We start from the raw sequence: 14171 nt of genomic DNA on the forward strand, positions 1-14171 counted from the left end.
TAACTGTAGAGAGACACTGACTGACAAACATTTTGCCATCAGGGAAATTTTTTTTTTAGTTGCAGCAACTTGTGGGGATTATATACCAAGATAAAGAGGGGTTAAAGCCTTAGAGGGGTAGGGAATGGTGGTAGAGGGAAACATTATTAAGGCAATCTCATGTGATGATGGAATACTATTGTGCTATAAGAAATGATAAGCAGCATGGTACATATTCAAAAACTGACCATGTACTAGGGCATTAAAACTTCACAACCAAATGCAAGAAAGCAGAAGCAATAAATGCAACTTTTCCAGATCATAATGCAATAAAAATTATAATCAATAATAGTTCATGGAAAGACAAATTAAAAATTAATTGGAAACTTAATAATCTAATTCTTGAAAATGGGTGGGTCAAAGAACAAATCATAGAAACAATCACTGTTTTCATAGAAGAGAATCACAATGAGGAAATGACATATCAAAATTTATGGGACAGGGGCAGCTAGGTGGCTCAGTGGATTGAGAGCCAGGCCTAGAGATGGGAGATCTTAGGTTCAAATCTTGCTTCAGATACTTTCTACTTGTGTGACCCCGGGCAACTCACTTAACCCCCATTGCCTAGCCCTTACTGTTCTTCTGACTTAAAACCAATACACAGTATTGATTTTAAGACAGAAGATAAGGGTTTAAAAAAAATTATGGGATTCAGCCAAAGCAGTACTCAGTTGAAAATTTATATCCTGGAATGCTTATATCAATCAAACAGAGAAAAAAGCAGATCAATGAATTGGGCATGCAACTAAAAAAACTAGAAAAAGAACAAATTAAAATCCCTAATTAAAGACTAAGTTAGAAATCCTAAAAATCAAACGAGAAATTAATAAAATTAAAATAAAACAACTACTGAACAAATCAATAAGACTAAGAGCCAGATTTATTAAAAAAATAAATTAAATAGAACATTGGTAAATTTGATAAAAAAAAGAAAGAGAATCAAATTAACAGTATTGAAAATGAAAAGGGTGATTTCTCCTCTAATGACGAGATTAAAACAATCATTAAGAGCTATTTTGCCCAATTAAATGACAATATGTCTGATAATCTAGGTGAAATGGATAAATATTTATAAAAATATAAATTGCCTATATTAACAAAAGAGGAAATAGAATACCTGAATAATCCCATTTTAGAAAAGGAAATTGAACAAGCCATCATTGAACTCCCCAAGAAAAAAAAATCCCCAGGACCAGATGGATTCACAAGTAAATTCTATCAAACATTTAAAGAACAATTAATCCCAATACTATATGAACTATTTGGCAAACTAAGCTAAGAAGAAGTCCTACCAAATTCTTTTTATAACACAGATATGGGGCTGATAACTAAGCCAAGAAGGCCAGAACCAGAGAAAGAAAATTACAGACCAATTTCCTTAATGAACATTGATGCAAAATTGTAAATAAAATACTAGCAAAGACACTACAGCAATATATCATAAAGATTATTCACTATGGTTATCAGATTAGCCAATATGACAATAAAGGAAAATGTTGGAGGGGATATGTCAAAAATGGGATATTAATGCATTGCTGGTGAACTTGTGAACTGATCCAACCATTCTGGAGGGCAATTTGGAATTATGCCCAACGGGCTATAAAAGAATGCATTCCTTTTGATCCAGTAATACCACTATTAGGTTTGTATCCCAGAGGGGGAAAAATGGGAAAGGACCTGTTTGAGCAAAAATATTTGTAGCTTTTTGGTGGCAAATAATAAATACAAGCATAGTCCAAAAGAAGAGATCTGACAATGCTACCCACTCTCCTTTTTGTAGAAGTGAGGGACTTCTACAAAAGGAATGCTTGAATTTATAATAACAAAGCATTTTGTTTTTTATTTTGTAGCTGTGATTTGATTATTGTAGTCATACCCTTGAGTGATGCTGCATTAGAAGAAAGCTATGTGGAGAGAATACTGACTGTGATGCTTGACTATTTTATTTTTCTGGTTCTTATTTCACTTTATATGCTTTCCCATACCCTTCATCTTTATTATTTCCAAAGTCACAGTATTATTCTCACATTCCTTTGGCACAATTTGTTTCCCCACTCCCCATTTGATTGGATTATGTGAATTTCAAAACTACTCAACCCTGTTCAAACTATTCTTTAGAGGATGGGATTTGGCTATTTCCTGATCAATAACAATAGAGATACTTGGAATGACAGAATCAGATCTTGAAAACTACAATCTCCACCTTACTCAGGGTAACAGGATTTAGGAAGGGCTGCAGCAAAGATCAAGATTTAATTATTTGAGAATATGACCTTCAACAGACATGTGCAAAGGGGACAGACCTCTGGAAGGTCCTGGGTGAAGCTAGAGCCACCATTGGCACAGGGGAGACACAGGAAGTGAGGTAGAGGACAGCTGAGGAGTCTGGGGACTTCTTCCTGTGTGGAGGAAAGGAGGTTGTTGGAGCCTGGTGCTTGGGAGTGGAGGCCCTCAGACTGTTTCTCCATTTTGGTCACGTGAGTGATAGGGACTGATCTCTTTTCTTTGCCTCGGCTATCTAAGGCCTTGGGCCTTTGGCCCAGCCTAAGCAGAGGGGGTATTTAAGCCCTATTCCCTTCTCTCCCCTTTCTCTCTCTCTCTCTAAGACCTTTCTTCCTCCTGTTAGTAATTAAAAACTCCATAAAAGGTTGACTGCTGACTTGAGTTTTCATTTTAGGAATTACATAGCTGAATTCCTTGGTGACCTTAAATTAATATATATCAGTCTTTTAATGTGATTTCCATATCACAATTAATTCACATCTGAATAGCACTTTAAAGTTTCCAAAATGTTTTCTTCATAATAGCACCCACCATGAAGACAAATAATCATCTTCCTATTTTGCAGAGGAATAGTTGGCTCACCAGTAGCAAGTGTCTGAAATGGGATTCAAACACATATTCTCCCAACTTTAAATCAAGTGTTCATTCTGATGGAGTGAGGAATATGTGCTGTCTTTCAGCTCAGATCAATTACTTTTATTTTTGATCCTGTGATCTTAGCCAAATCACAGCCACTTAGGTGAGCCTCAGTTTTTTATCTGTGGAATGGAAGAATTGAACTTGATATCTTCTAAGGGACCTGCTATTAGGAAAGTCTGAAACCAACCAAATTTTTAAGATCTTTTTTTGTCTTTAGGAACCTTGCCTAAAAGAACCAGCCCCAAGTCTCTTTGGGAGCCTAAAGCTAAATAATATCTGGCTGTCCAGACTTTCAAGAATGTCTTCCTTTTGTCTAACCAAAACTAATGCTTCTCTTCACCTTAAGGAAATGCTTATTTCCCCTGAATATTCCTTGAGGGGAGGCTTGGGTAAAAATCTCCCTAGTTTTCCTCTCTTTCTCCTCCTGGGAATGTAAGGGAATCTGAAGAAGGATTAGGAAGCAATTATTTTAATTTTAAATATGGGATTACAGACTTTGTTCTAAAACTGGGAGCTTAGGCACCTAACTCTGGGCCCAACTATCGGAGGAAAGACAAATTAGAGGACATTAACTGACTACATTTGTGGCCAAAACAGTTTCTGAAAACTAGCCCCAGTTACATGCATCCCCATTCCTGCTCCCACTTTCTCTATAGGCTTTAATACTAGACTGGGGAGTCAGAAGATCTAGTTTTGAGTCTCAGCTCTTACTACTTGCCATCTGTGTGGCCTGGGGCAATTCATTTAACATCTACAGGTCTCAGTTTCCTTATTTTAAAAATAGAGGCTATGTTGAACTGGATCCTCACTAAGGTCTCTTCTAGCTCTGACATTCAATGACTCTGAGTAGCTTTCTCAACCTGAAGAAACACAAAACCACCAAAGCAGTTGGAAAAGAACACATGTTTAATTAATACCCACAGTAGCTACCTCACAGTTCATATGAGTGTCAGATGAGATCTCACAAATAAAGTGCTTCACAAACTTTAAAATGCTATACAAACATAAAGCCTATACTTGAGTTTTCCCCAACCTGGGAACCAACAGATATTAGTGTTGCTCCCTGGAGAAAGACATCTGTCTCTTGTGCACTGGACATGGTTCCATAACAAAAACGCAGCCTAGTTTTTAGAGGAACTTAGTAGCAATGGGCATTCATATACAGCCCTTCTTTGCATTTAAGTTTACTTGTCCAGCTTGAGCAAGCTAAAATATATCACAAATAAAGAAGGACACGGAAGGAATTTTTTTTTAAAGTGTTATCAAATACATGTAAGAGCAGAAGAAAAGATAGGTCAGCTATGTAGAAAGAAAAAGAGATAATCACTTATGGAAGAACTTCTTGCCCCATTGGTATTCATTCAATGTCCATAGATGATTGGAAAGATCCCCAGTCCTTTGGATTGGATTTCTGGGGAGAGAGAGACAAGAAAGCACTGAATGGAAAGGCCTAGATGGAGTATGATACATGTCTTACATAGATGAGCTTACAGATTCATTAAAAACTTGGGATCCCTTTATTTTAGGATAAATTAAACAAATGTTTTTTCAGTACCTGAAGGGGGCAGAGCTAGGAAGTAGTACATAAAGGCAAGGAAGACATTTAAGGTGTTTACATTCTAATTAATCCAATAATCATAGAACAGAGCCTGGAAAGAGCCTTAAAATATAGAATAGAATAAGTCAGGTGATAGGATCATGAAAATTTGAGGTGTAAGAAGCCTTAGAGTTCCCCTCTGCTCTCCCACTTTACAGATGAGGATAATAATAGATTTAGAATTGGAAGGAACTGTAGGGGGTCACTGAGTCCAACCCAATAATTTTGCAGATGAGGAAACTGAGCCCCAGAGAAATAATGACTTACTTAAGGTCATACAGATATTAAGTAGTTTAGAATATAGAACATAGCATGTTAGAAGAAGGGATTTCAGAGAAAATACCAGTCTGCTAACCTATATTCTTTTTTTTTTTTTTAAACCCTTACCTTCTGTCTTGGAGTCAATACTGTGTATTGGCTCCAAGGCAGAAGAGTGGTAAGGGATAGGCAATGGGGGTTAAGTGACTTACCCAGGGTCACACAGCTGGGAAGTGGCTGAGGCCAAATTTGAACCCCGGAACTCCATCTCTAGGCGCGGCTCTCAATCTACTGAGCTACCCAGCTGCCCCCTAACCTATATTCTTAACAACGACCATGTATCTGTCTAATGTTCTGGCACAACTTAATTATCAAATAGGAAGAGCTAGCTCCAAGGTATGGGATAACTCATGGCTCACTTTCCCTTCCCTGTTTCAAAGCAGTTTTAATTTATCAAATTTTACTGCAGCTAAAAAGGAGAAGAGAAATCCTTCCAATTCTTTACCAGAATGCTGACAGTGGATGGAAATGAAGGGCTGGATGGGAAGGAGAGAACATCACCTTTCCTTTATAGGTAGGTATGTTTCTGTCTATAGAAAGTATACTTCCTAGAGGTATAATCAGTGACAATCTGCTTTTTTGCCCCTTAGCCAAAAAACACTCTTCATCTTCAATGCACAAATAGAGGTGCCAAACATTGCAATTGGAGTTTCTTTCCTTTAGCCCAAGTGTTTTTTTTTTAAAGAAAATCATCAATCATCAATAATTCAGTGCAAATGAGTTTATGGACTCCTTTACAGGGATATGATTTTGATGTTAGAGGAGGCACGAGGAGCTATTCCAAAGGCATATCAAAGGGCACAGAAAGAGATTTGGTGCTTCTGAAATAAAGCTGGTCAACTCCTGGAGTCTGCAAAGGATTAGCCCGGCTTCCCTAACACTTGACTGAGAAGCACAGAGCACTAGCTCTCTCCCTTTTATCTTTGTCCTTGGGGTGAGATCCATGGTCAGTCGTAAATATTTGTTATGCAAGGGAAGAGGTAACCCTAAGTAATAAAGCAGGGCTCTGATCAAGATTTCACTTTTCCCCTGGCCCTGCCCTATCCTGCCCTGCCCAGGCCAGGTCAGCCTTCCAGGAAGGGAAGATTAACTGGAATTCCTTACACTATCTGAGTGCCCTAGGAACTCTATCTTAACTTTTGCCAGAAGTCAACCATCCAGTGCTTGTCAGACCCGCCTTCTACAGAGAGCCCCAGCAATTTATACAAAGAAAGGAAGAACCACTGGAATGAATTAGAGAATGTCAGAGCCAGAGGAATCTCATAACTAACCCTCAAACTAATTAATTTTATGTTGTATTTGTTCAATCATGTCTGACTCTTACTCCATTTAGGGTTTTCTTGGCAATGATACTGGAGTGGTTTATCATTTCCTTTTACAGTTTATTTGAGGGATGAGGAACCTGAGGCAAATAGGGAGAAGTGGCTTGCCCAGGGACACATAGCTAGTAAGTATTTGAAGCTAGATTTGAACTCAGGCCTTCCTGAGTCCAGGTCTGGTGTTCTATCCTCTTCATCACCTCATGGTCCAGTTAATTTTATGCCTAGGACAAAAATGGAATAATTTATTCTTTTCCTGCCCCTTCTTATTGGTCTAGAATATTTGGGACAATCAATGCATATTTTATTTTTTTAATTCAGCTCTTCCTTTTAATGCATATTTTATATATTTTTCCTACCCTCTCCCTACCTTCAGTTTTATGTACTATAGACAAGAGTGCCACTGTTCTCTTTCTAGTGACTACTCTGCTTGAAAGAGAGAAAGTTAAGGTTTGGTGGGACTTTAAGAGATCATCTCCTTGCTTTCTCCATAGGTACATAAGTTTCCTCTTGCTAGTCTCTGCAATCCACTGAGTAAAGGTCACTAAGGCACCTGGATAGGCTGAAATATCAAACAGTGATTGCTTATCAGATCACAGGTTGGCTTTTAAGAAGGTGACTCTAAACTCTTCTGTGATCATGGAGTGGACTGATGTGGAAGGGGGCCAAGACCAATAAGCCATTACACCTGCTCCAGACCTCCTTGTCAAAGTTGATTCTTCTTCACCTAGATACCCTATGTAAATGTTATTATTTTTTTATTATCATTGCTTTAAAAATTTATTTTAGCTTAATTTTAACAAATATAACATTTAATTTTTTCAAATTACATGTAAAAACAATTTTAAATATTCATTTTTCTAAAAATTTGAATCCCAAATTCTCTTCCTCTCTCCCTTCCCTGCCACTTCTCTTTCCTGCTTCCTAAGATAGTAAGCAATTTGATCCAGGCTCTATTTGTGTGATATCTACATTAACTTTAACACTCCTGCATTCCTCAGATTTAATAGAAGTCCAGATCTGTGTAGGGCAAATTTAAAGCAACATCCTCTAGGATCCCGGTATTGGGATATTCCTGGGAGGGGGAAGGAAATTTTTTAGGGCCAACAAGATTGTTTAAACTTCTCACCTCAATGTATCCATCAGTAAAGAGGATGCAAACAAAACAAAATAGAGCTAACTCCCTCCTTTAAAAGAGAAAAAAGCTGCATCCTAAAGAGAGCCAGCGACCTATCTATGGTCACCTGATGTCTTATTGACCATGTCAGGACAAGCTCCCTGGTCTGAATACTCCTCAAGTCCAGTAATCTTTCTGCTCCATGGGCCTTTTTTTCAACCTGGTTTGAAGTTGTGGCAGAGACGCGGATATGGGAAAGGAAAACATCCTAGGATCATAGATATCGAATTGGAGGGGATCTCAGAGACTAAAGTTGAGGAGACTGAGGTCAGGGCTCAAGCAGGGTAAGTGACTTTCTTGAGGACACATTGGGAGTAAATATTATGGTTGAGATTTCAATCCAGGTCCCTGTATTCTCCAACCAATACTCTTTTCGTTGTACCATACTGCTTCCCTAGAATCCTCTGAATAGCTCCTACTGTGCCCCATTTTTAGGGCTATATAGAATGTGAGTGAAGATATTGAAAAGAAACTATTTTATTATCATCCTCATCATCTCAATGAATATAAACCAACAACCCACCTTAATAAGGGAGAAAATCCCAATGTAACAATATAATCAGAAATATTGAAATGAAAATGTACAATTTAACAAAGTAATAATAGTAAAAGCCTATTTGCTTTGTATCTCCTTTCAAAGCCTGTGGATTTTATAGACTTTTTTCTATATAGTTTATAGACTATTTTCTATATAGACTTTTTTCTATTACACACATGCTGCTGATTCTGTTTTCTTCCCTTTGCATCATTGGGTATGCCTTCCTAGCTTTCTCTATAGAACTCATTTTGAACAGGCAAATATTCCATTACATAGAACATTATCTTCTCAATGAGATCTACAACTTTCAAAAAATATTGGCCCAGTCATACAAGCAACAAAAAAAAGAGAGTGAAAATGTCCTAAGAGTGTTTCTTGTCCCAACTATAATATACATTTGGATAGCTGAGTTAATCTTTTGGGACATATATCTTAGAGATCCTATAGATGTGCAAAAAATTGAATAGGAAGAAGAAACAATGGATTATAATCAAAAGAACCCTGGATCAGGCCTAGAGACAGGAGGTCCTGGGTTCAAATCCATCCTCAGACACTTCCCAGCTATGTGTGACCCTGGGCAAGTCACTTAACCCCCATTGCCTAGCCCTTACCATTCTTCTGCCTTGGAGCCAATACACAGTATTGATTCCAAGGTGGAAGGTAAGGGTTAAAAAAAAAAAAAGAACCCTGATCAGGGGCAGTTAGTTAGCACAGTGCCAGGCCTGGAATTGGAAGGACCTGGACGAAGGATATGGCGACAAATACTTCTTAGCTGTGTGATCCTGGACAAATCACTTAATCCCAATTGCTTAGCCCTTGCCATTCTTCTCTTAGAATTGTTGCTAAGGATAACACATATATAACTCAGTGGAATTGCTTGTCAGCTCTGGGAGGGCAGAGGGAAGAGGAGAGGGAGAGAACACGAATCATGTAACCATGGAAAAATATTTTTAAAAAATAAAATAAGCATTATATACAAAAAAAGAACTGATACTAAGACAGAAAGTAAGGGTTTAAAAAATACCCGGATTGATTGGGGGGGGGAGGGGGTCAGAGTACCTGAAATCAAATCCGACTTCTGAATCTTCCTACACTTAACTTCCTTGGGCTTCAGTTCCTTATCTGTGGAATAATCAGTGTTGGTCAAACAAGTCTAGGTACTGTACCAAGATAACAAGAGGATGGATTCTTCCCCTTTTGTGTGTGATGGACCACTTTGGCAGTATGGTAAATCCTGTGGATTCCCCAGAATAAAGGTTGTCTACATTCATAATAGAAGGAAATGTTCAAGTTCAGTCACAGATCAGCAAAAATAAAGTTGTATTTTTTTTCTCCATCTACATTCACAGACTCCCTGAAATCTCGCCACAGACACATTGGGGATCTAGAAGCCCCGGTTAATTATCCCTGATGTAGAGTTAGTGATAAGATAGACAACCTGGGCACTGTAGGAGTGTTCTCAGATTCAAAAAGGGTCTAAAGAGAGACTTTGGGAAGGTCATGGATAGCAGGAATTACATAGGATGAGAAGGGAGGGATGGATTATAATTGCCTGTACAGAGATATCAATAGGGATATCAAAGATCCAACAAAGGATTTAAAGACAAGTACATTAATACACTGCAATTTTTTCAGCTGTTCTTCAATTTTTAGACATTTAGAGGTAGTCTAGTATAGTGGAAAATGCTGGATTGAGAATCAGAAACATTTGAGTTCAAGTCCTTTTCTCACTCTTAACGAGTTTGGTGACTTGACAAGTCGCTTTGCTGTTCTGAGTTTCAGTTTTCTCTTCTGTAAAATGGATGCTTTCTTTGTGGGGAAAAAAGCAGTGGAGAAAGTTCTTTAAAAGCCCACTACAGAAACCTAAATTATTCTTACTGTCACAGGCTCAATAAAGATTGTGAACTGTGAGAAAATGGATTTTCTTCTTTATTCTAATACCTTGGCTCCCATTTCTTTGGGTAGTACCAGCAACCTTTCATTTGCTGTGTAAGAATCAAAAAGAATTTAGGAAAGTCCAATGACACCTGATCTCCCTTCTTTCTTTGCTGGTTAAGTCTGTTCTCCTGGGTCCTATTAGGATAGTACAACAGGAGAAATATATGCAAGAAAGAAAGAAAAGGAACAGCTGTTGCTCTCACTGACATCTGTGGCAACTTCTGATTTCTCCCAGACACCTGTGAGCAGCAGCAATTTCTTAACAAAACGAATCCCTGTGTGTGCTGGAAGTGTTGGCCCTGGCGCCAGTCTGATGATTGGAACAGGTGATATTTTAAGACCATTTCATCCCTCAGAAGTGACACTATTTTTCTATACAGAGCTTTGGATCAGGGGAGAGCCCTGTTACAGTATTTGAAAGTCATTGTTCCATTTGTACGAACTGAGGACAAGCAGCAGGTGACCAGAGACCAGAATCTTCTCCTCTTATCACAAACCCCACCCTGGAAGCTCCTGATATCTTCTTTTTAACCTGTCAGGTTGGCTAAGTTCCCTAAGATTCCTGATTATAGAAGCAAAGGATGGTACCACTAGAAGGGACCTCCTATTATCCTCTAATAATAGCCAGCATTTATTTAGTACTTGTCTGATTTTACTTGATCCTTACAAGGACTCTGGAAGGAGGAGCTATTATTATCTTCCATTTTAAATATGAGGAAATTGAAGGTAACTGGCCCAACCAAAGTCACTTAATTAGTAAGTTTGACTCAGATTGTCCTTACTGTGGGTCCAATGCTCTATGTATTGCCCCTAAGTACCTAGAATGACAGAGCAGTAAGAAACCTTACACTGAACATCATAGAAAGTCAGATTTGGAGAGACTTTAATAGGGAGGAAAAAGGGGAAATGAGAAGCATTTATATAGCGTCTACTATGTGCCAGGTACTTCTTATCTCATTTGATTCTCACACCAGCCCTGGGAGTAGGTGCCATTATTATACCCATTTTATAGTTGAAGAAAACTGAGGAAAACAGAGATTCAGTGAGTTGCCTAAGGATCATAGACCTGATACAGGTCTGAATCTGGATTTGAACTCAGGTCTTCTGGATTCTAAGACTAGCATCTAGCTGCTTCTTCAAATTACATTCTTTCCAATAATTCACAAACTCTTAGGTTGTCTCTTAGAGCCCGGCTGCTCCTTCTACATTCAGATTAACTCTAAGTGGTTGGAATGGTTTCTAGTCTTATAGCTCTAGTATGTTTTCTCCAAAATCAACTGCTAATTGATATCTCCCTATTTTCATTTATAATAATTATATTTATATTATATATACATATATAATATTTATAATAAATGGATACCAAGTAGTCTTTATGAAGGAAAATTTACTGAAAAGCAAGGACTAATGTATGAAATTTTCCAAACTGGGAACCCCCTCTCCTCTTTATATCTCAAGCCTTAGGGAGAGTGGGCTCTAAAGTGGTTTTTTATAAAACATCCCACTCCTACTCTGACGGAGTATTTCCAGTCTTTTTTTCCCTTCTTAGAGTCAGTTCCTCCTGAGTTTACTTCTGGGTGAGGCAGAGCTTTATTTGCAAGACATAGAGTTATGGCTCCTAAGTCAAGCAAGACATAGCGTTATGGCTACTGAGTCAATTTACTTTGGGGCTGGGTTCGGTAACTTGCTCCTCACTGAACTTGACTGTTGTTGGTGCTGCCAGACTCAGCTAGTTGTTGGATATCTGATGGCTCTTCCATGCCATCTCAGATATTTATTCACCTGAGATCAGTAAAGAATAAATACAAAAATAAAAATAAATAAGTGAATAAAATAAGAATAAATACAGAAGCAGCACCATGTATCCACAACTTTGTGGTCAGTCTGCCTCATCTGCCCAGTATGATGATGATTACCCAACTTTAGGTGGGTTGGTATCAGTCAGAACGTATTTTGCATGTTCTAAGGATAAGGCTCTCCTTGATACAAATCTATCCCTTTCCTTTCTTTGCTCATCCTATGAAACAGAGTAAAAAGGAAAGGGGAAGGATTAAAACAGCTCAGCAAAACTAAATAGCAATAAAAAAAACTCAGCCCTAAAAACTAAACAAATAAAAAATATCAAATGAGGTTGAAAATGTAAAACAATATTCCCCATCTGTAGACTTTCAACTTTCCAAATAAGGAATGGAAATACATTTACTTATATTTTCTACTGGGTCAGGCTTGGTCAAAATAGTTTACAGTTTTATATGGTTTTTGTGTGTTTGTAATTTTTTTCCATTGGCATTATAATCCTGAAGCAGACTTTCTGGCTAATTCATCTACTGTGACTGAATTTATGTTGTTCTTTACTATGGGTCCTATTCTCTATGCAAATAACTAGCTAATTGTAATGTTTTCCATGGGTATGAGTGTCTGTTTTGATAGGTACAGGAGGATACTAATGTTAGTTGTGTTTTCTATTCTAGTGTAGGCCCTTTTTACCCTATACCTGGAGCCTTGTTACAGCTTTCTAATTGGTCTTCCTTCCTTTGGTGTCTCCTTTCTTATTATACAGCATACTACCACAAGTCTTCTTTATATCCCTGTCATCATTTCCCTGCCCTGCTTGAAAATATCGTGTTTCTACAGGATATAATATAAGATCTGGTCACATTCAATTAACCAACCATACTTCTTTTTCTAAAACAAGTTATTTACCTAGCCAGGGCAATATCCTCACTGGTCCCTAAAAATTCCACCTTTATCTTTTTTATAAGTTTTGTAGCATGCCATCCTTGCCTGATGTGCTCTATTCCTTTCCTCCCATTTATCCAAAGCCAACTCATCTTTAAATTTTAAATTTTATTTTTTTAATAATAAAAAATAATTTTTACTTCCCTTTCCCCTCCCCCTCCACACATTGGGGAACAAAATGAAAAACAAACCTTTATGACCAAATATGTGTAGTCAAGCAAAACAAATTCCCATGCCAGTCACATCCCCCAAAATAGTAGTTTCATTGTCCCGTTTGAGTGCCTCACTTCTCTGTCAGGAGACAGATGGCATGTTTCGTCATCTGTCCTCTGGAAAGCAGTTGTTCCATTGGATCAGAATTCTGAAGTCATTCAAAGCTGTTTTTTTTTTTTTTAAACCCTTACCTTCCATTGATTCCAAGGCAGAAGAGTGGTAAGGGCTAGGCAATGGGGGTCAAGTGACTTGCCCAGGGTCACACAGCTGGGAAGTGTCTGAAGCCAGATTTGACCTCCCATCTCTAGACCTGGCTCTCAATCCACTGAGTCACCCAGCTGCCCCCTCAAAGCTGTTTTTATAGTATTATTGTATAAATTTTCCTGGTTCTGCTCACTTCACTTTGCATCATTTCATATAAATCTTTTCAGTTTTTCTTACAGCCCAATATTGTTTTATGATGTCATGTGTCATAATATATTTAGTTATTCCCCAATATATGGACATTCCCTTAGTTTCTGATTTTTTGCTACCACAAAAAGAGCAGCTCTAAATATTTTTATATATATGTATCCTTTTTTTGTCTTTCTCTGATTTTTTTAGAGCATAGGCCTAATAGTACCCCATTTTAAAAGTTCTGTTCACATCCCACCACTTTCTAAAAACACTCCAGTCAGATCTTTACAAAATGCTTTTCTCACAAAAATGCAGTGAGGTGGATGACATAGGGATTACCATCCCTGTTTTCTTCAATACATCAAAAAGTCCATGATCCTATCAATTTGGGTATTTCCTCCATTTGGACACGAAAATGCCTTAGTAGATGGTTTCACAGGACCACAGAAATATGGGCTCTTAAGTTGGAAGGAATTTCAATTGAAGGACAAAATATTCATCACCTGGTGGCCCACCTCTTGGAGATGAGGCTCTCTGCCCTTTGACTAAATAGATAGTGGAGAAACACATACAGATGATTGGCAGGTTTATATTGGGAGCCTTTTTAGCTTGGTTGTACTTGCCAGAGCTCGAAATCTGCTGGCAAAGCCTTCAAGAACTCTGAGTCATTTCTTCTTTCTTCTTTAAAAAAAAAATTAAAATTCTTACCTTTTGTTTTACAATCAATACTGTGCTATTGGTTCCAAGGCAGAAAAGTGGAAAGGGCTAGGCAATAGGGGCTAAGTGACTCTCCCAAGGTCACACAGTTAGGAAGTGTCTGAGATTAAATTTGAAACCACAACTTCCCCTCTCCAAGCCTGGTTCTCAGTCCACTGATCCATCTAGGTGATGAATCATTTCTTTACTTTTGCTGATGAGGTAGATTTGAGTAGAAAAACCACAATTTACAGATTAAAAAATTAAAGTTCAAAAAGG

This window comes from Monodelphis domestica, chromosome 1 (genome assembly GCF_027887165.1).
Source record: "Monodelphis domestica isolate mMonDom1 chromosome 1, mMonDom1.pri, whole genome shotgun sequence".
NCBI lineage: Eukaryota > Metazoa > Chordata > Mammalia > Didelphimorphia > Didelphidae > Monodelphis > Monodelphis domestica.